This window comes from Peromyscus leucopus, chromosome 1 (genome assembly GCF_004664715.2).
Source record: "Peromyscus leucopus breed LL Stock chromosome 1, UCI_PerLeu_2.1, whole genome shotgun sequence".
Taxonomy (NCBI): domain Eukaryota; kingdom Metazoa; phylum Chordata; class Mammalia; order Rodentia; family Cricetidae; genus Peromyscus; species Peromyscus leucopus.
The window spans coordinates 105,172,161-105,192,579 of NC_051063.1; the positions used below are offsets into that span (position 1 = coordinate 105,172,161).

Sequence of the window (20,419 nt, forward strand, 5' to 3'; positions counted from 1 at the left end):
TGAGGCCTAGGTTGCTCTAAAGACACATGGGCAGATGACACAGTTTCGTCCCTCCCTGCACATTCCATTTCATCCACACAAAACAGAAACAGCTGTGCACGCACAAACACACATTCCATGCATGAGCTATAAGCACACAGGCAAGAGACAGGGTGAGCAACATTTCTCCAGTCCTACTTCACTCCTGCACTGTGATAAACGACTTCATGCAGTCTTTGCAGGGGTCGGTGGCAGAGGCACTGTCCACCTGCTTTTCATCAGGAAGCTCGGTAACCTGCCAAAAAGTCTCATAGCCACAGAGTGGCAGAGCTCAAACTAGAACTTAGTCCTTCCGGATTCCCAAGCCCAGAACTTTCCCACCACCGCCTCCTCTTCTGGCCCCATCTTTAAGTCCCATGTGGATTAGAGGGTGAGGAGATGAAGAGGCCCTTACTGCCTGGTCTAGACAGAGCTTGGCAGAAGTAGATGAATTCAAAAGTAGGTAAAAAGTTGGGGTGGGTCTGGGAAGAGGGGGAAGAAGGGTGTCCAAAATTCTGAGGACTGATGAAAAATGAAGGCCCTGGAACATACACATACACCTTAAGTTTCACAGGGGGACACGGCGAGGAATACGATCGCTCCCTCCCTCGGGAATTTCCTTAGCAGGAATTTATGCTGCTGGTACTGGGAGAGAAGGGACACTCTCCCATTTCAAGGCATTTCCAGTCCCATGGAGGAGGCATGAGGCACTGCCCACAACAAGACAATTGCTCTAACTGAAGGGGGGGGGGAAGCGCAGGAAAGGCAACGATTAAGTGAATTAATAAAGAATGAGAGGAATTCTCGTGATTTTAACCTCTGTGAGAGGAAAGCAACAGAAAGAAATCAACTCTGGCTCTGTAGCTCCGTGCAACCGTTTCCTACAGCAGGGCCCAGAGACACACGGTTCGCCTGTGAGGATACATGGGCAGAGTCACGGAAAGGAGTGGACACAGAGCTGAGAGAGAATTCTGGGCTGCTCTCCAGTCCTCGGACCTACAATCTTAACATAGATCCTGTCTGTCTTTAAGATGCAGTTGGGAGGTTCCTGGGTGTTCTTACAATGAATTCCCGCCGTGGGGGCTTACTGTAGAACTGACAGCCTTCTGACCGAACAAGGGCCAGGGCAGATGGTTTAGAAAGGGCACTGGCACTCTGAATCTGAATCTCTACTCAACCAAATAGCCAGGAAGCCACAGCAGCTCTTCATTCTACTCCAGGGAGACACACACTAGGAGTCGGGCCTTCAGACATTCCTCTTAAACACTGTCACAGCGAGGTGGTTCCACTCGTTCCTGTGACAGTAATACTACCCTGCTTTCTTAAAGTCTGCCCTAGAGAAAACACAGACAAAAAGTAAATGTCTCAGAAGAGGGACGGGGCCAGTGAGATGGCTCAGTGGGTAACTGCTCCTGCCGCCAGGTCTGACAGCCTGAGTCTGACTCCAGGAACCCACGAAGTAGGAGGGAAGCAACTTCCACAAGTTGCTCTCTGACCTGCACACGTGTGCTAGAGCATGTGCGCTCCCATAACAAATCAATCCAAAGAACCCCAGTTATAAATGAAGCTTTGGGCGGGAGAGGAGGAGGGAGAGGGAGAGCAAGAGAGACAGACAGACAGACAGACAGAGACGGTGTCACGGGACCTAGTAGGAAAAGCCAGCCACAGCTGCGGCTCTCACAGTCTCACCAGATGAACTCTCTGAAGTTCACCAGGGACGGAGAAGCTGAAGTTTCCAGCTCTTCGTGCTAGAAATGTCATTGGTATTGTCCCTTGCCTGGGAAATGGATTTTACTGTCTTCTAGAATTGGGTAGACCAATGTCTTTTAGATGCTAAGTGCACACAATCCTGGTGGTTGGATTCAGCCAGAGGAAAGCATGCTTCTCAGCAGATGCCTAGACGCCCCCTCTCCCCCGCAGCATAGGGAGCCCAGAGCTCTAGTTCACGAAGTGTGCCTGCTGTGACAGCCCTTGACTTCTGGTGCTGAGTGTCTCTGAACCCAGACCCTCCAGTCATACGTGGAGGTCATTTCTTTTATGTCAAGAGCCCCGCAGCTCTTAAAGCACAATGATTTCAACAACCCCCTGTTGCAGACAGAAGCACATTTACTCTGCAGCTCTTATGTGTTGGGCAATGAGTTTCTATTTGGACATAGAACACTCCCCAAGGACCGTGTGCTGAATGCTTGGTGCCAGCTGATGGCATTATGGAGCGGCTGTGGAAACTCCAGGATGTGAAACCTTGTTGCAAAGAGTAGGTCACTACTAAAAACAGGGTATAACTTGTCCCTGGTCCCTTCGCCATGTTCTCTCTCTTTGCTTCCTAACTGCCGCATGTGCCCCAAGACACTCTCGTTCAAGACAGTCAGCCTGGCCATAGCCAGAAACAAGTGACCAGGATCAGGCCTTCGAAAGCGTGGCCTAAATAAGCCTTCTTTCTCTCCCGTTGTTTCTTTGGGGTGCTCTGCCATGGTGACACACAGCCGACTAACACATGAGGAAGCACTGGTAGGGACTGGCTGTTCTTTACGCAACAGTACTTCCCGTGGACAACACTTAGAGTGAGGAGTACTGTGCAAAAAGGAAATGTGCATCGTTTTAAACTTGCAAGAGAGCTGGAGGCCCCGAGGAGGCAGTGCACAGAACCTCAACCCCCAAGAGAGAACGGAAGCTAGGCGGCCGGGCAGCCTCAAGAGCGTTTGCTGATCTTGTGGGAATTGAATTGTGACATAACAGTCTGGAGGATCAAAACCCAGAGCGTGATGATGGTAGAGCACTCAGTGAGAATCGGAGACTCTAAGGGATGTCCACCCTCAGGACGGTGTGAGCCAGTCAGAGCCCTTCTCATCCCACAGGCAGGAAAGCTGTCTTGGGGTGAAAAGAGACGGAGTTTGGAAAGCTGTACCTCAAATCTGTGTCATCAGAACCATCAGAAAATAGCCACAGTGAGTATTCCTGGGCAACTGGCCAAATGCATGGAAAGGTTTATGGTGTCAAGACAAGTGATGTGAGCCAACTTCCCTGGCATAAAAGAGGAAATCCAGGCAAAATACACATTTTAAAACAGTCTACTTTACAGTGCCCCCAACTAATAAGCTGTGAGGACTTATGGGACTTGGTTTTAGGCGGTGACCCAGAGGCTGCTTTCCCCAGGGCTGTCTGCCCACTGCAGGAGTGACAGACAGTCCATTGCCAGTGGAGGGTCCCAAACCTCAGGTCCATGGTGTGCCACAGAAGGGAGCCTAATAGAACGTCTGTGGGTAAAGGTTAGGGCACTGAAGGACCAAACTCTAGGAGGTGGTATGCACTACAGATAATTTCAGTTACTGTAATTGGATTTAGGTTTGGAATTATCCATGTAGAATCTACACTGTAGATAGCCAGAGACTCTCAATCTGACAAGAAAAAAAAAATGATTTAAGTTGTTCAAAGGGAGAGTTGGGACATCTCATTCGGTCATGTATTTGCATTTAAATTAGACAGAATTGGGCTTAAATGAAATAGAAAAGCAAGTTCTTGCCTCGTACCAGCTCCTTTCGCGCTTCTATGACTGTAGGGCCACACTGAGCAACATCCCCCAGGACGCTCCCCGGTCGCAGCAAGCAGCGCTGCGGGGTTAAACAGGACTTGCACAAACCATCACACAGCACCTGCTGCCTGGTGTGAGTGTGACAGGACAGGGGCCCAGTCAGTGTGGGGTCGGGGAGTCGGAGGAAGTCCACAAAGTCAGCCCGCCTGTCGTTCTCCCCACAGTTTGAATCAGATGACAGAACACCCGGACTTGTCTACTCAACAACAAACTGGTGGGCCGTTACTACGGAAAATGCCGCCTTGAAGCTCTAGAGCCTCTCTAACAGGAAACTGGAAATTCCACCCACATCCTGGGGTCACTGCAGAGAGCGCCGGCAGCATGGGCGCGTAGGAGCACGGAGGCCATGGAATCGTATGGCATTTCTGTGGAGTGCTCCCTGCTCATCGGCGTGTGCGCACGTCAGACCCTGAAGAATGACGGTAGATTATGCGATCTTAACACGCTGGTGACTCCAACTCCAGCTGCTGTTGCAGATGTGAAATCTTTGGTAAATCAACAGAGCTTGTGGCACTTGGAATCTGAGAACCCGAAAATGGATCCTTCTCTTTATCAGTTAAAAGGACTTCCAGAAGCCGGGCAGTGGCGGCACATGCCTTTAATCCCAGCACTTGGGAGGCAGAGCCAGGTGGATCTCTGTGAGTTCGAGGCCAGCCTGGTCTACAGAGCGAGATCCAGGACAGGCACCAAAACTACACTGAGAAACCCTGTCTGGAAAAAACAAAAACAAAAACAAAAACAAAAACAAAAAAAAAAAAAAAAAAAGGACTTCCAGAAATAGTTTGTCTTAATCGGACAGGGACAACAGTATCCCTGTGTCCTTTTCTGTCAGGGCCACAGAAAATATCATGCTGATTGGACGTAGTGATAAAGCCACCCCCCCCCCCCCCCCCCCGCCAGATGGCTTAGTAAAGCTCACATGGCTAGAGGTAAAGCACAAGAATTCTAGAGACTGTCACCTTGCTTAATTTCCTTGGCGTTTAGGTATCTGGGACATGTTGGGCTGTACCTCTTGGACTTTGTACCACCTGTAGCTAAGAAAAAGGCACAACGCTTCGCTGGTCCCTTTGGGTTCCAGAAAGTACAGGTGAAGCGTTTGGGCCATTCAGACCCACTGACTGACTAGTCTCCAGACCACCAGTCTCCATGACAAGGTTCTTCGGCAGGTTGAGAACTGCTCTTCTGCTGGACTGTCGCTCAGCCCGTCCGGATGCTAAAGTCCCATAGCAACAGACATGTCACACAGACAGGGAGGGTGGCCAGGCTTCCTGTTTTTCAAGGGAAGCTTGAATTTCTCCATTTTCTCAAAGAATAACTATTCTTTTATTCTTGCTCAGATACATTATGGTTTGGGTGATGAATGGCAATTTATGCTATAAATGGAACCCTTTGGAGGTAAAAAATAGTGGAAACCACTAAGAGCAAAATATTGCCCTTGTCTCGATCATTATTTTCTTTTGAAAATCAGTTTTTGGCTCATACTGTGTGCTGGCAAAGACTGAGCCACACACAAGACACAAAATGGCCATGTGACATGAGTCATTCATCATGGACCAGATGTCTGACAGAATGGACTCATCTAGTGACAGAAATGTGCCTTTTAAAATAATGGGCACATTTAAAATGCGTGTATTTATGGAGCACTGTGCAATGCTTTGATAATATACATTGCATAATGTTCGAATCAGCACACACACATCTATTTTCTCAAACACATACTGTTTATGATAAAAATATTCCAATCTTTCCTTCTAGTTTCTTCTTCTTTTTTTAACTACACAGCACATTCTTGTCATCTGTGTAATATAACTTATCCTAGTGGGCAATGGAACATGAGACCTCGGGTGGCCTATACACCCAGCGCTTAATGCTTGTTGATCCACCTCTCCTCATCCTCCTCTCCCAACTTTCTCAGCCTTGATTCTACTCTACTCTCAGCTTCTATGAGTTAACTTTTCAAAATCTGTGTATGTGGGGGCGGGGGCAGAGGTCCATGTCGGGGGTTTCTATCACTCTCCACTTTTTTTTTGAGACAGGGTCTCTCACTGAACCTGGAGGTCACTGTGTGGGGAAGGCTGGCTGGTGAGTCCCTGGAGGCCATCTGATTCTACCCCCGCCCCAGTGTTAGAGTTACAGGTGGGCACACAGACACATGCTGACTTCACCCACTGAGCCATGCCTCCTTTTTGGAAACAGGATCTCATGTATCCCAGGCTGGCCTCAAATTCACAGTGCATTCTTGGACTTCCGATCCTCTTGGCTCCGCTTCCCATGTGCTGGGATCATAGGTGTGTGCTACCCACCACACCTAGTTTATGCAATGTGTGTGTGGGGGGAGAGGTTGAACCCAGGGCTTTGTGCATGCCAGGTATTCACTTTACCAACAGAGCTCAATTCCCAGCTGGGATCAACTATTTTAGATTCCATGTATGAGTGAGATATTGCAGTATTTGTCTTTCTGTGTCTGGGAAAAGCATTATTTAAGGTCAGTTTCAGAAAGTCTGAATTCCCGTGGTGCCTATTTCAGCTGTGCCAATGTCTACCATCAACTCACAACTAAAGCCTTAGCACCAGCTAGCCTGGGAAAATGCCTCCACTGTACTTGAAAATGATTCTGTATGATATGCTAACATCAGTGAAAAATGAGCTATCGTGGTATGGCTCTACACAGCAGTAAAGCTTAGAGTGATGCGCCCGATTGTCCATTTGCTTGCTTGGAGAGACAGAAGTACAGACCTTTCCCAGGCAGTGGGTGGATAGATAATAAAAGCTTGTATAAAAAAGAATGAACCCCTGTTAACGGGTGGTTTGGAGTGATCCCTGAATAGAGGGTAGAAGGTTATTTCTGTCCTCTGTGGGTGTATACACTGCAGAGATCCCAGTGATGAGATGGACAAGGTGACCTAATTCTGTGAATGTCAGGCGACCAACTGGCCTCCACGGCAGGGAGGAAGACTATGCCCTTCCCCTCATCAGAGCACACTGTGCGTCATCTACCAACAGCAGAGGTCACCCCAAAGGCACCCTTTCCAGACTGGCTGCAATACATCCCTTCCTTCAGATAGGAGGAGCAGGCGTTTGTCCCTATTAAAGTGATCCTACAGAGTTTGGGACACAGATTTGCCTTCTCGGCCCACAGCGTTCTACAGCTGGAACTGTGATATTATTACAGTAATACTGTGTTGACTGTGCATTGACCTAAATACAATCTTTGTTTCTGCTTACGGCTTGGGTTTCTGTCTAGGGTTGGCTCATCCCTATCTCGGGCCACGCCCTCCTAACACTTCCTATAGAGCAGGTCTAGAGGTCATGAGTTCATTTAGCTTTGGCTTATCTTGAAATGTCTTCATTTCTCCCTTACCAAAGACACTGTGTGTGTGTGTGTGTGTGTGTGTGTGTGTGTGTGTGTGTGTGTACACATGTGAATGCAGGTACCCACAGGGGCCAGAAAGCATTGAATTCCCTGAAGCTGGAGTCCAGCAGGCTGTTGAAGGCTGTGGGGCATGGCTGCTAGGAATCAAAGTTGGGTCCTCTGCAAGAGTAGCATGTACTCAAGCCATCTCTCCAGCCCCCTGAAGGGCGGCTTTGCTGGACACAGGACTCTTGGTTGGCAGTTCTTCTTTCAGCATTCTGAACATGGCAGACTTGTGCCTTCTGGCTGCCACAGTTGCTGGGCATCGCTGGTAGTCTCAGTGAGCCTCCCTCGCATGCGAGGAGTCACTTCCCTTGTGCTGGTTCAAATTCTCTTTCTCTTTGACACTGATTGTAGTACGTGCACGAACCTCCCTGAGCTTCACAGATGTTTACATTCACGCAAACTTGGGAAGTTTGGGGTCATTCTGTCTTCAAAAAATCTCCCTCCCTCCCTCCATAAAACCTTCCCCCTCCCACTCCCTTCCCTCCTCTCCTTCTCCCAGCTTGCCCCCTCCCTCTTCCAGGGCTTCCACAGAACACAGGTGGATTTGCTTGACAGTCTCTTCAGATCCCTCCAGCTTTACACAGGTCATCCTCTTATTTCTCAGACTTGCTACATTTAATTGTATTAAAGCTACCTTTAAGCTCACCGATTCTTTCTTCTGGGGCTCAAATCTGCCCAAATTCCTCTGATGAGCTTTTCACTTCACTAACTTCTAGTTGTAGAGTTTTTGTCTTCTTTTCAGGTCCCCTCTCCACTATTATTTCTATTTTGCTTGTATGCCATTTTCTTGACTTCCCCCTTATCCTGTTAGCTCTGTGGGCATCCTTACCACAGTTAAAATTTTTCTCTAGAAGATCTTCCTTCAGATCTTCCTGAGAGATAGTTCTGTGTGTTTAGTTTTTCGTTGTAACAGTCCCCAGGTTCTACAGGATGGATTTTTGGTGGAAGACTGAAGTTGGGATCTGCTGAAGTGATAGCCCTGGAGGTTACGCTCTTTTCTCATCAAGGTTTGATGGGGTTGTATAGCTAGAGTTTTCCTGCTTTGCCCACAGTCAGGACAAATCTTTGTCACCTGCCAGTCCTACAGCCGCTCAGACTCAACCAAGTAAACACAGAGACTTATACTGCTTACAAACTGTATGGCCGTGGCAGGCTTCTTGCTAACTGTTCTTATATCTTAAATTAATCCATTTCTATAAATCTATGCCTTGCCACGTGGCTTGTGGCTTACCGGAGTCTTCACATGCTGCTTGTCATGGCGGCGGTTGGCAGTGTCTCTCTTCCTCAGCCTTCCGCTTCCCAGAATTCTTCTCTCTCCTTGTCCCACCTACTTCCTGCCTGGCCACTGGCCAATCAGTGTTTTATTTATTGACCAATCAGAGCAATTTGATATACAGACCATCCCACAGCAGGGTTGGTTTATTTTTATGATTTTTATAGGCTGTCTTCATGGAAAGGATCATTCTGAGGTACAGATGTAAGGTCTTCTCAGATCTTTTCTGACCCTGTGCTTTTCTCTGGATCAGAAGTAGCAGTCAGTGGTCACACCACAGAGCTCCCACACTTGGAGAGTAGGGACCTTTCTGCCCACTCTGGCAACTGCAAGCTATTCATAGTTACATTCCAAAGGATATGTGTGACTGGGGATGGTTCCAGCTCCCGGGAAAAGAGCTGAAATAAAAGATCATCAGCAGTCTGATGGCTAAGCCTTCTTCCTCTGGAAGGTATGTCTCCAGCAGGTCCCAGAGTTCCCCAGTGGCCTCCTGAGACAGATTCTGCCAATGCACATGTTGCCAGGTGAGGAGACAGATTTGGGGTGTTTCCTATTCTACTACCTGCAGAGAATCTTCTGGCGAAATAGCCTTTTTGACTCAGTTACTATACCAGGTATGAAGAGTTGGGGAAACTGAAGCTTGGACTTGCTGTACAGTGGGGACATCACTTAAATCAGCAATCCATGATGCTGGCTTTTCGTTAGCATTCTCACAGGACCTGGGGATTAGCAGAGGGAAGTGGAAATATCCTCTCAATGATATCTGATAGTGGGATAATAATGGTATTTCTGCAGCTTTGGGCTGTGTGTGTGTGTGTGTGTGTGTGTGTGTGTGTGTGTGTGTGTGTGCGTGCATGTGCCACAGCATGTATGTGGAGGTAAGAGGCCAACTTTTTGGAGTTAGTTCTTTCCTTCTCCCTTTATATGGCTTCCAGGGATTGAACTCAGGTCAGCAGGCTTGTGGAGCAAGTTCTTTAAACACTGAGCCATCCTGATGGTCCCATTTCAGGTGCTTCGGACTTAGAGGTTTGTCTTCTCAAGAGAGGTGCTCCCTGGGGGTTCGCAAGAATAGTCTCACTGAACTAGAAGCTAATATTGTTACCAGACACTTGGGTTTCTTGTTTCATTGAACCAAGAGGCAGGCAAAGAGGGGACTTGCTCTTGACGATATGAGTAATTATCAAAAGTAAATATACTGTTGTTGTTCCTTGAAGACCCAAAATACTGCCTTTGGAGTTCGTGAATTGTTGGTCTCCCCTTAGAGAGTCTATGACATTTAGAAAGAGTTACTAGAAAACCACAGGAGCCCCTGAAAAGCGAGACGTCCAGTGCTCAGTCTCTTTGGGAGTGAAGACTGAAGAGCTGTAACGGCTGAGGCTGCTGGCTGACAGGAACAGGACCTTAAAGGGGTGACGGGAAAATTATAAATATCCACTATGACCTGACCAAGTAAGAAAGATGTGTTGTGGAATATTCCTTACACTGTGTGAAGATATGTCACTGTGATTGGTTTAATAAAAAGCTAAATGGCCAATAGCTAGGCAGGATTTTCGGGGCAGAGAGGATGCTGGGAAGAAGAAGATGGAGTCACCAGCCAGGCACAGAATAACCAGGATGGGCATAATGGAGATGAGGTAACAAGCATGTGAAAGAATGTAGATTAAAAATATGGGTTAATTTTAATTTAAGTTATAAGAGCTAGTTAGAAACAAGCCTAAGCTAAGACTGAGTTTTCATAATTAATATAAGTCTCCATGTCATTTTTTGGGGGGGGGACTGGCAGCCCAAAGAAAAATTAGCCTACAAAAATGACTACAGTAATTATGAATTTTTTTTTTTTTTTTGGTTTTTGGTTTTTGGAGACAGGGTTTCTCTGTGTAACAGTCCTAGCTGTCCTGGAACTCAGTTTGTAGACCAGGCTGGCCTTGAACTCACAAAGATCCGCCTGCCTCTGCCTCCCAAAAAGAGTGCTGGGATTAAAGGCGTGCACCACCCCCGCCCAGCTCTTTCTGGTTTTATGCACACATATGAGTATGTGCGTGTGCAATGCACATATAAGTTGCCAGGTGATCAATGACTTTGTAACTTAGTTTTCAGGTTATAAAACATCCAAATGTGTTGTTTTTTCTTTTTTTTTTTTTTTTTTTTGAGACAGTCTCACTGTGTAGCTGATGCTGACATCAAATTCATGGTGTAGTTCAGGCTAGCACTGAACTCTCAATCCTCCTACATTTCCCTTCCAAGTGATGGAATTACAGGCAATTGCTACCATGCCTGGCTCCTAAATTTCTATGGAAATAGTTATTCAGAGATAGATACAGTAGCTGATGGAACTACATCTCAGCCCATTGTGGAGGAGGGTGAGTGTCTTCAAATGTACGTTACATGAAGCCTATAGTGATTATTACCGTTGTGTGGGAATTAAATATGGAGAGAGGAGATGGATATTAGGGCTCCAAGGGGTGGACATACCAGACAGCTGGCTCCATGCTGTCAGCCTTCACCCCTTGCCTCTGTGCTCAGCTCTGCATGGCAGAGCTTAACTATACATGCTAACCTGACTCTTTAAACTGGTTTCTAGCAAAGTACTATCAATTGAAGGGTCTGGTAAGCCTCTGTGGAGCCCAGGAGAGGGGAAGGTAAATCCTCTGCCTGGCTTCTGATAGCACAGGAACCGTGACAATGACAAGTGTTGAGGCAGCAGGGCTAGAATCAGAGCAACAGCCTCTCTAAAGTCCATGGCAGACGCAGACTCCTGGCTCCAGTCCACGAGAGTTAGTTTCCAACAGCTGACGGGCAACCCTCCTTCCTTGGTTCTTCCATGCCCCTCTGCTCCATGTGCTCCAGCATCATCCTGAGATTTCTGTAACTACTTCTCTCTACTTATCAGTGGTGAGGCTGGAGGTGGAATAAGGTTTGTTGACTCTGAGTTTTAAAAAAGCCCTTATCTCTCGAAGCATATATTGAGTATTTATAGATAGTACATGAATCTGCTGATTCATTTCTGAGTAGATACATTTATAGCTGGATACATTATTTATTTAGAATAATCTACAATAGGGTATGGTAGGGGCATAGCTGTAACAGACTGCCATGACCTCACAACTGCCAGGGGCTAATACTGGGTGGGAGGAACAGGGGCATTTCACCATTTACTCTCTGTCTGGTAAGTGGTTTGTCCACTGCTGTGACAAACACCCGCGAGAAGAAACTCAAAGGGAAGAAGCGTTTGTTTTGGCTATTGGTAGTCCTGATTCTCTTGATTCTGGGCCTACAGTGAGAGGGAATCATGCTGATGGGAGTCTGTGGCACAGATTACCAACCTCGGGAAGGGCTGGAATCAGAGACAAGAATGGGAGGGATGCACGATACCCCAAGCCCCTTCCCCAGGAGGTGACTTTCTGCAGCGAGGCCTTACTTCCTGAAGTTTTGGCACCTCCCAGAACAGCCCCACCAGCTGGGAACCTACCCTTCAGTATAGAAGCCATCCGAGGGGACATTACATACTCAAGCCATAACTTTCCTTTGTACATTTCTGAAGTTTTTCCATAATAGAATATGAATGATGGCCTCTCTCTACTCAGGGCAAGCGGACTCTCTAATTGCAATACTTTTTTGTGAGTCTGACAGAGATATGTCCTCTCACAGAGAAAGCCTACCTTCAGATGAAGTCAGCACAGAGGCAAGTGAAGCTATGTGCAGGTGTCTAAGAGCAGGTGACAGGCACCCTAATAGAAGTTGCATATGCGACCAAGGAAAAGAAAGACATCCAGAACCCTGACACATCCTGTCCCCAATGCCCAGCACACAAATCCTGCAGATTCATTTTTAGGAGTTTCCAGATTAATAGGGCCCTTTCTACTGTGGGATGTTCTGTATGTTAAATGTGTTGCTCTGATTGGTTAATAAATAAAACACTGGTTGGCCAATAGCCAGGCAGGAAGTATAGGCGGGACAAGGAGAGAGGAGAATGCTGGGAAGTGGAAGGCTGAGGCAGAGAGACACTGCCAGCTGCCGCCATGACAAGCGAGATGTAAGGTACTGGTAAGCCACGAGCCATGTGGCAAAGTATAGACTAATAGAAATGGTTTAATTTAAGATAGAAGAACTAGATAACAAAAGCCTGCCACGGCCATACAGTTTGTAAGCAATATCAGTCTCTGTATGTTTACTTGGTTGGGTCTGAGTGGATGCAGGACTGGCGGGTGAGAGAGATTTGTCCTGACTGTGGGCCAGCTAGAAAAACTCCAGCTACACCTTTCCCTTTCTTTTTAAAAATTATCATTTTTAATGTGTATGGGTGCTTTGTCTATATGCATGACTGTCCACCACATGTATGCAGTGCCCATGGAGGCCAGAAGAGGGCATTGATCCTATGGAACTGGAGTTACAAATGATTGTTAGCTGCCTTGCGGGTGTTGAGAACTAACCCAGGTCCTTGATGCAAGAGCAACATGGTGCTTTTAACTGTTGAATCAACTCTTCACTCCTCCTTTTTCTTTTGTACAGGAGACAAGGTCTCACTGTGTAACCCAGGTTGACCTTGAACTCCCATGATCCTCCTGTCTCAACCTCTTACATACTGATATTATAGGCACATGATACCACTAATGGTTCATTTTTCTCAGTTAGTTTGAACTGCATTTGTGAAACCCAGTTTGGAAACAAAATAATCCTAACTAATGAAACCCTAAATCCAATGATCACTATTATCCTGAACCCCTGGAGTAACTAACGAACTGCCACACCACTGTCACTGTCCCCTTATCTTTCACCATGGTAATGATCACCATCACGAGGACTGTCACCATCAATATCTCTATTGGCCAACATCAACTGACTACAGATTATATGGGAAGCACCAGATTCTTGTCTAGCTGCTGCAGATCAGAGATGGGATCGGAGCCCTTGCTCTGAGAGTGCTCCTGACCCTCATGGAGAGGTCAGATGTACCAGCCGTCTATCTACCTTCTGTAAAGACACATGTTTAGGTTGCCCAGGTCACAACAGACAAGTCAGGTACTAGACTAACTAGGAAAACCTTCAGTTTGCCTGATGCTTAGAAAAGAGGGGAAATGGGATAGGAGCTGGGCCTTGGAATATGATCAGCCTATATGAGAAGCCATGATGATGACTGCAGCTTCTGCCTCTAGAGTCAGAAAAACGACGCAAATCTTGGCTCTGTTGAGAAACTAGTTTTGTAAACTTGGGGAAGCTATTTGACTTGTCTCTACCTCATTTCAGGGATACTAGGGTTCCTGCAGTTGTAAACTTCCTGGAGCACAGAGATGAGGCAGAAAGGTGCAGGACCCAGGGGAAGATTGCTAATGAACAAACAAAGCTAAAGCCGGTGGGAATAGCACAGTTGTCCACTTTCCTACAGGTCCCGGGTTGATAGGTCCACAGCTGCAAAAAGAAATCTGAGAAAAAGCTTTCCTATCAGAGTAAGGACCTTTCTGGGAAAACAGTAAAGCTGATCTGTGTCTGAAGCAGTTGTGCTGTTGAGTCAGAACGCTGTCTGGGGAAAGAGCCCAGACAGGGCAGGGCAGAACTATCCAGGAGCAAAGCTTTCTTTTCTGTCAGAGAAAGCACCTCTTTGAGAAAAGCTTTGTTTCAACTGACTCCCTATGAGATGAGGGAGTGTAGCCCTGAGGGGTGATTGCCTCTGGCATAAGCTCTGTCCTTGAGCACCCAGACAAGCAAACCCAACCCACTGGGGGACTGGGCCAGGTGAAGGCCTGATGATACAAAGCACCTGTCCTAATGGGAGTTTAGAAATGGCAAAAATGTCCCTTGTTAGATTTTCAGTCTGTACGCAAACCATACAGACCCCGAAAACAGAAACAGACAAAAAGCCCCTACCTTCAGGAGCAGGGAAAGCCGCCGCTGTAGTGTCGAAAACTGTTTCTGGGGTAAAGGGGATAAACTGAGACCAAACTGGATACTGTCAGGGAGAAAGACTGAAGAAACAGAGGGGACAGATTCCTCCCCAGAAAATGCATGACCTGACAAAGCTGCTAGAGTTTGAGGCAGATACAGGGGGAGAAAAAAAAAAAGCCCCTACCTCCAAAGGCAGCTAGCAGAGGTACAGAGCCGCAGACAGATACCTGAAGCTCTGCATCTGGGGGGCGGGGGCGGGGGAGGAACAAGCAAAACGAGATAGATCAGTGGGAGAAAATCTTTCTGAGGGAGCTATGAAAAGCTCTGTTGTAAATGCTTTTGTTTTTCACTGACTGGCTAAGGCAAGCACAAGCCCCGAGGAAAGTTGCTATCAGAAATTGCCCACCTCAATGCGCACTAACAAGGCAGGTGTGGTTCTGATTTGGGGGCCAGTGTCAAATGAAGCAGAGACACCTGTTGAAGCCACCTGAGGAGAGAATAGAAACCTCCCAATGTGCCATAGCTGAAAATGTAAAATGCTTGTTCAAATCGCCCATTGCAAAAGCAAAAAACTTTGTTCAAACCTCCCGGGCAAGAATTTGTAAGCAAGTCTAGTAAAAGAGAACCAGTTGGCTCTCAGACCCAAAAAGAACTATGGGAAATGACTGATATAAGGGAAATGATATAAAGGACTGATATAAGGGACTGATATTATTATGGACTGATATAAGGGAAATGCATTCTGGGAAATGTAGTTTTTCTGCTAAAGACAGCGACATTGCCCTGAAACACTTTTGTCAGTTCGAAAATACGTTTATGGTAAACTTAAAATACAGCTTTTAAAAGAATAAGGAGGAAAATTGTCTAAGGGTTTAAGTGTCAGTTCCAATGAAAAATTGAAAGGATACGGAACTAGGTGCTTCGCGGTTTGGGGCTCCCTTAGTAAAATGCCTTATTTACCCTAATAGCTGTGCAAAATTTTTACGGTAGCTGGATGACAAAAAGCTACCTTTAAGAGCAAACAAGCCACTTTAAAATCCTTAAGAAAGCAAGAGAAAGCAGTTTATACACTGAATGTTGTCTTAGATATGAAGAAACTTATGTTGAAATTAAAAAAGTTCTTTGCCTTTTGAACAAACTGCCTGCAATGAGTAATTCCTTTGCAAATCTAATAAGGATACAAAGAAACAGACATTCAAAAAGGAAATGACTGCTTTATAGACGGGAAACAAACTTCAGAAAATCTAGCTGTCTTACAAAAGAGTTGCTTCACATGAAAGTTCCTTATAAAAAAATCAAAGCTAAATATTACAGCTACTAATAACATCAGGAGTTAAAGCTAATGAAATGAAAATACTAAATCCTGAAAATGCTTTTTCTCAAAGTAAGCTAATGAAGGATAGTTTCATGAAAGTACATCTATGTTCTTGACTCCTTTGAATAGTAACAGTTTTGGTGAAAATATTGGAACTAACAACAATCAAGTCAAATTGTTTCAACAAATTCAAAGATGCTATTCACAAAAGAAAGCTGACATGCTTTGTGGGCCATATTAGAGCTCACTCTAATCTTCCTGGTCCTTTAGCTGAGGGTAATGCAATGGTTGATAAGTTAACAAAGATTAGTAGCATTATCCCAAGTGGAAATGGCTCAACAGTTGCATGCTCTTCATCATCAAAATAGCAAAAGTTTAAGAAAGCAATTCAATCTCACCAAAGAAGCAGCTCGTCAAATAGTTAAATGATGTGGGATATGTCCAAAATATTTTCTTATCCCTCACTTAGGGGTAAACCCTTGAGGTCTTCTTCCCAATCATCTATGGCATATGGATGTTACTCATATTGCAGAATTTGGCAAATTAAGATATGTGCATGTGACCATTGACACTTATTCAGAATTTTTAATGGCTAGTGCACAACCTGGGGAAGCTACAAAACATGTAATTATGCACTGCTTGAAGAGTTTTTCGTATATGAGTATACCAAAAACTGTTAAAACTGATAATGGTTCTGGATATAGTAGTAAGGCATTTCAACAATTTTGTACCCAATGGGAAATTGTACATAAAATAGGTATTCCTTATAATCCTCAGGGAACAAGGTATTGTAGAAAGGGCTCATGGCAGTCTTAAAATACAACTTCAAAAAATAAAAATAGGGCCGGGCGTTGGTGGCGCATGCCTTTACTCCCAGCACTCGGGAGGCAGAGCCAGGCGGATTTCTGTGAGTTTGAGGCCAGCCTGGGCTACCAAGTGAGTTCCAGGAAAGGCACAAAGCTACACAGAGAAACCCTGTCTCGAAAAAACAAACAAACAAACAAACAAAATAAAAATAAAAAATAAAAAAAGGAAGAGATTTACCCTCAATTGCCACATAATGCATTAAACCATGCTCTTTTTGTTCTGAACTTTTTGAATATGGATGTCTACGAACAGTCTGCTGCAGATAGATTTTGGCACAGTGGCATCCAAGCGACTTTTGCTCAAGTGAAATGGAAATCCCTGCTCAGGATTATGGAAGGGTCCCAATCCTGTGTTAATATGGGGTTGAGCACATGTTTGTTTTTTCACAAGAGGAGAATGAAGCTTGGTGGTTACTGGAGCATTTGTAAGAAGCGTGGAACTAAGAAAAGTCAGCTACAATGACGTTCCTATAAAGGAACCAGAATGAAAGTGGCTCGATTAGTGTTTCTGAGGTTTTGTCACTGGTTAATGCAAACAGTGAGGAAATAGAGTTTGGAGCTGTGCCGCTTTTGGCTTTACTAGCTCCTTTAGAAAAATACTTTATATTACCTAATAGCTGTGCAGTATTTGGTGAAGAGCTTTACAGCAGCTAAATACAGTAATTTCACCCTCAGCGTGAAGTGAAGTTTTTTGGTAGAACAAGCCAAAAGTACTGCTGTAATAGAAATGTTTGTCTGAATTGAAGTACTTAGGGGAACTACTATGAATTTGGGTGAAGGGACAGCCTCTAGTTAAAAACAGTCTACCGCTGACAGTGCATCTCTGCCAGTCCAGAACGACTGAGAGAACTGACAACTTTGGAGTGTGGCTTCATCCTGGGAAGGTTACAGTCCCCTAGCAACAACTATCACAATTCTGTAACAACACTCACTAAATCCCAGTGCTTTATAGCAAAGCTGACTATAAACTCTAAACTTTAGAAATGATGTACGTACTTCCTGTCTAGTTAAGAGAATCTTTCTAATAGAGATAGTGATAATAATTAAGAGTAAGAAATAGAAAAAGAAGAAAACAAGATATGTGAGTTTGTAAAAATTCTGTCTTTTAGATCTGTGTTAAGAAATCTTTAGGTGTTTGCTAAGTTAAATATATGCTAATGGTAGCCCTATATAAGTTTGTAAAATAGATCTATAGAGTTCCTTTAAGAATATAAGCTAGTGCCCGGCGGCGGCGGCCGCCAGGGACACACAGGCTTGGCGGCAGCTGGCAGAGACATACAGGCCCAGCGGCGGCCCGCAGAGGCATACAGGCCTGGCAGCGGCCCACAGAGGTAGACAGGCACCACAGCGGCGACAAGCAGAGGTAGGTAGGCCCGCGGCGGCAGCAGGCAGAGACATACAGGCCCGGCAGCAGCCGCAGAGACATACAGGCCCAGCAGCGGCCGGCAGAGGTAGACAGGCCCAGCGATGGAGACAAGCAGACGCAGGTAGGCTGGCGGCAGCGGCCGGCAGAGGTAGACTAGCCCGGCTGAGGCAGGCAGGCACAGCAGGCAGCGGTTGAAACACAGTCGCAATAAAGACCAGAAACAGAGCTATTACCCGCTGAAGAGCTAGTGAAAACAAACTCTTAATCAAAAGCTTGGAACAGGGACACCTCTAACCCCAACACCCGGGGAAGAAGCTATCTCCGTGGGACGGAACCAGAACGAATCTGAACACTCCGTCTGAGGACAACCCAGGGCCCAGCTGCTGATCCTGAGAAACCCAACAACTTGGAGGTGTTGGTGAGACTACCCCGCTCAGCTGAAATACATCCGGGAGAGGATTCAGATCCCTACAGTTTGAAGTCTGAAGAAACAAGATCAGCTGAGGAGTTGACGAATGAACAAAACGTGACCTGGGAACACAGAAGAAGGCGCTGCCCAGCCACCAAACCAGATCACCAGAATCATAAGTATATACTTCACTGACTGAAATCAGCTGCCCCTGAAGAAATTCATCAAAACAATTATCCATCACGACCAAGTAGGATTCATCCCAGGGATGCAAGGATGATTCAACATATGAAAATCAGTCAATGTAATACACCATATAAACAAACTGAAAGAAAAAAACCACATGATCATCTCCTTAGATGCTGAAAAAGCCTTTGACAAAATCCAACACCCCTTCATGATAAAGGTCTTAGAAAGATCAGGAATACAAGGAACATTTCTAAACATAATAAAAGCAATTTATAGCAAGCCAACAGCAAACATCAAATTAAATGGAGAGAAACTCAAAGCGATACCACTAAATTCAGGAACAAGACAAGGCTGTCCACTCTCCCCATATTTATTCAATATAGTACTAGAAGTTCTAGCTAGAGCAATAAGACAACAAAAGGAGATCAAAGGGATACAAATTGGCAAGGAAGAAGTCAAACTTTCACTATTTGCAGATGATATGATAGTATACATAAGAGACCCTAAAAACTCAATCAGGGAACTCCTACAGCTGATAAATTCTTTCAGTAAAGTGGCAGAATACAAGATCAACTCAAAAAAATCAGTAGCTCTCCTATACACAAATGATAAAAGGGCTGAGAAAGAAGTCAGAGAAACATTACCCTTTACAATAGCCACAAATAATATAAAATACCTTGGGATAACACTAACTAAACAAGTGAATGACCTTTTTGATAAGAACTTTAAATCTCTAAAGAAAGAAATTGAAGAAGATATCAGAAAATGGAAGGATCTCCCATGCTCATGGATAGGTAGGATTAACATAGTAAAAATGGCAATCTTACCAAAAGCAATCTACAGATTCAATGCAATCCCCATCAAAATCCCAACACTATTCTTCACAGACTTGGAAAGAAAAATACTCAATTTCATATGGAAAAACAAAAGACCCAGGATAGCTAAAAGAATCCTATACGATAAAGCAACCTTTGGAGGCATCACCATCCCTGACCTCAAACTCTACTATAAAGCTATAGTAATAAAAACAGCTTGGTACTGGTATAAAAACCGACATATGGACCAATGGAATCGAATTGAAGACCCTGACGTTAATCCATGCACATATGAACACCTGGTTTTTGAAAAAGGAGCCAAAACTATACAATGGAAAAAAGAAAGTATCTTCAACAAATGGTGCTGGCATAACTGGATCTCAATATGTAAAAGATTACAAATAGATCCATATCTGTCACCATGCACAAAACTCAAGTCCAAGTGGATCAAAGACCTGAACATAAATCCAGTTACACTAAACTTAATAGAAAAGAAAGTAGGAAGCACTCTTGAACGCATTGGCACCGGAGACCATTTCCTAAATAAGACACCAACAGTACAGACCCTGAGCACAACAATTAATAAATGGGACCTCTCAAAATTGAGAAACTTTTGCAGGGCAAAAGACACAGTCAATAAGACAAAAAGACAGCCAACAGAATGGGAAAAGATCTTCACCAACCCCACATCTGACAGAGGATTGATCTCCACAGTATATAAAGCACTCAAGAAACTAGACATCAAAATACTGAACAGTCCAATTAAAAAATGGGCTAAAGAGCTAAACAGAGAATTCATGAACAAGAATCACAAATGGCTGAAAGACATTTAAAGAAATGCTCAACATCCTTAATCATCAGAGAAATGCAAATCAAAACGACTCTGAGATACCACCTTACACCTGTCAGAATGGCTACGATCAAAAACACCAATGACAGTCAATGTTGGAGAGGATGTGGAGCAAAGGGAACACTCCTCCACTGTTGGTGGGAATGTAAACTTGTACAACCACTGTGGAAATCAGTATGGCGGTTTCTCAGAAAATTACGAATCGAACTACCTCAAGACCCAGCCATCCCACTCTTGGGCATATACCCAAGGAATGCTGATTCATACCATAAAGATACATGCTCAGCTATGTTCGTAGCAGCACTATTTGTTAATAGCCAGAACCTGGAAACAACCTAGATGCCTGTCAAGGGAAGAATGGATGAAAAAAATGTGGTACATATACACAATGGAGTACTACTCAGCAGAGAAAAACAATGAAAGCATGAAAT

The 20,419-nt window shown here is 45.0% G+C and overlaps 1 protein-coding gene across 1 annotated transcript in view; it reads right to left on the minus strand.

Annotated features, from left to right (window-relative positions):
* The window catches only part of Xrra1 (X-ray radiation resistance associated 1), a 71,705-nt gene that overhangs the window by 19,367 nt on the left and 31,919 nt on the right, over nucleotides 1-20,419 (minus strand). The window lies entirely within an intron of this gene.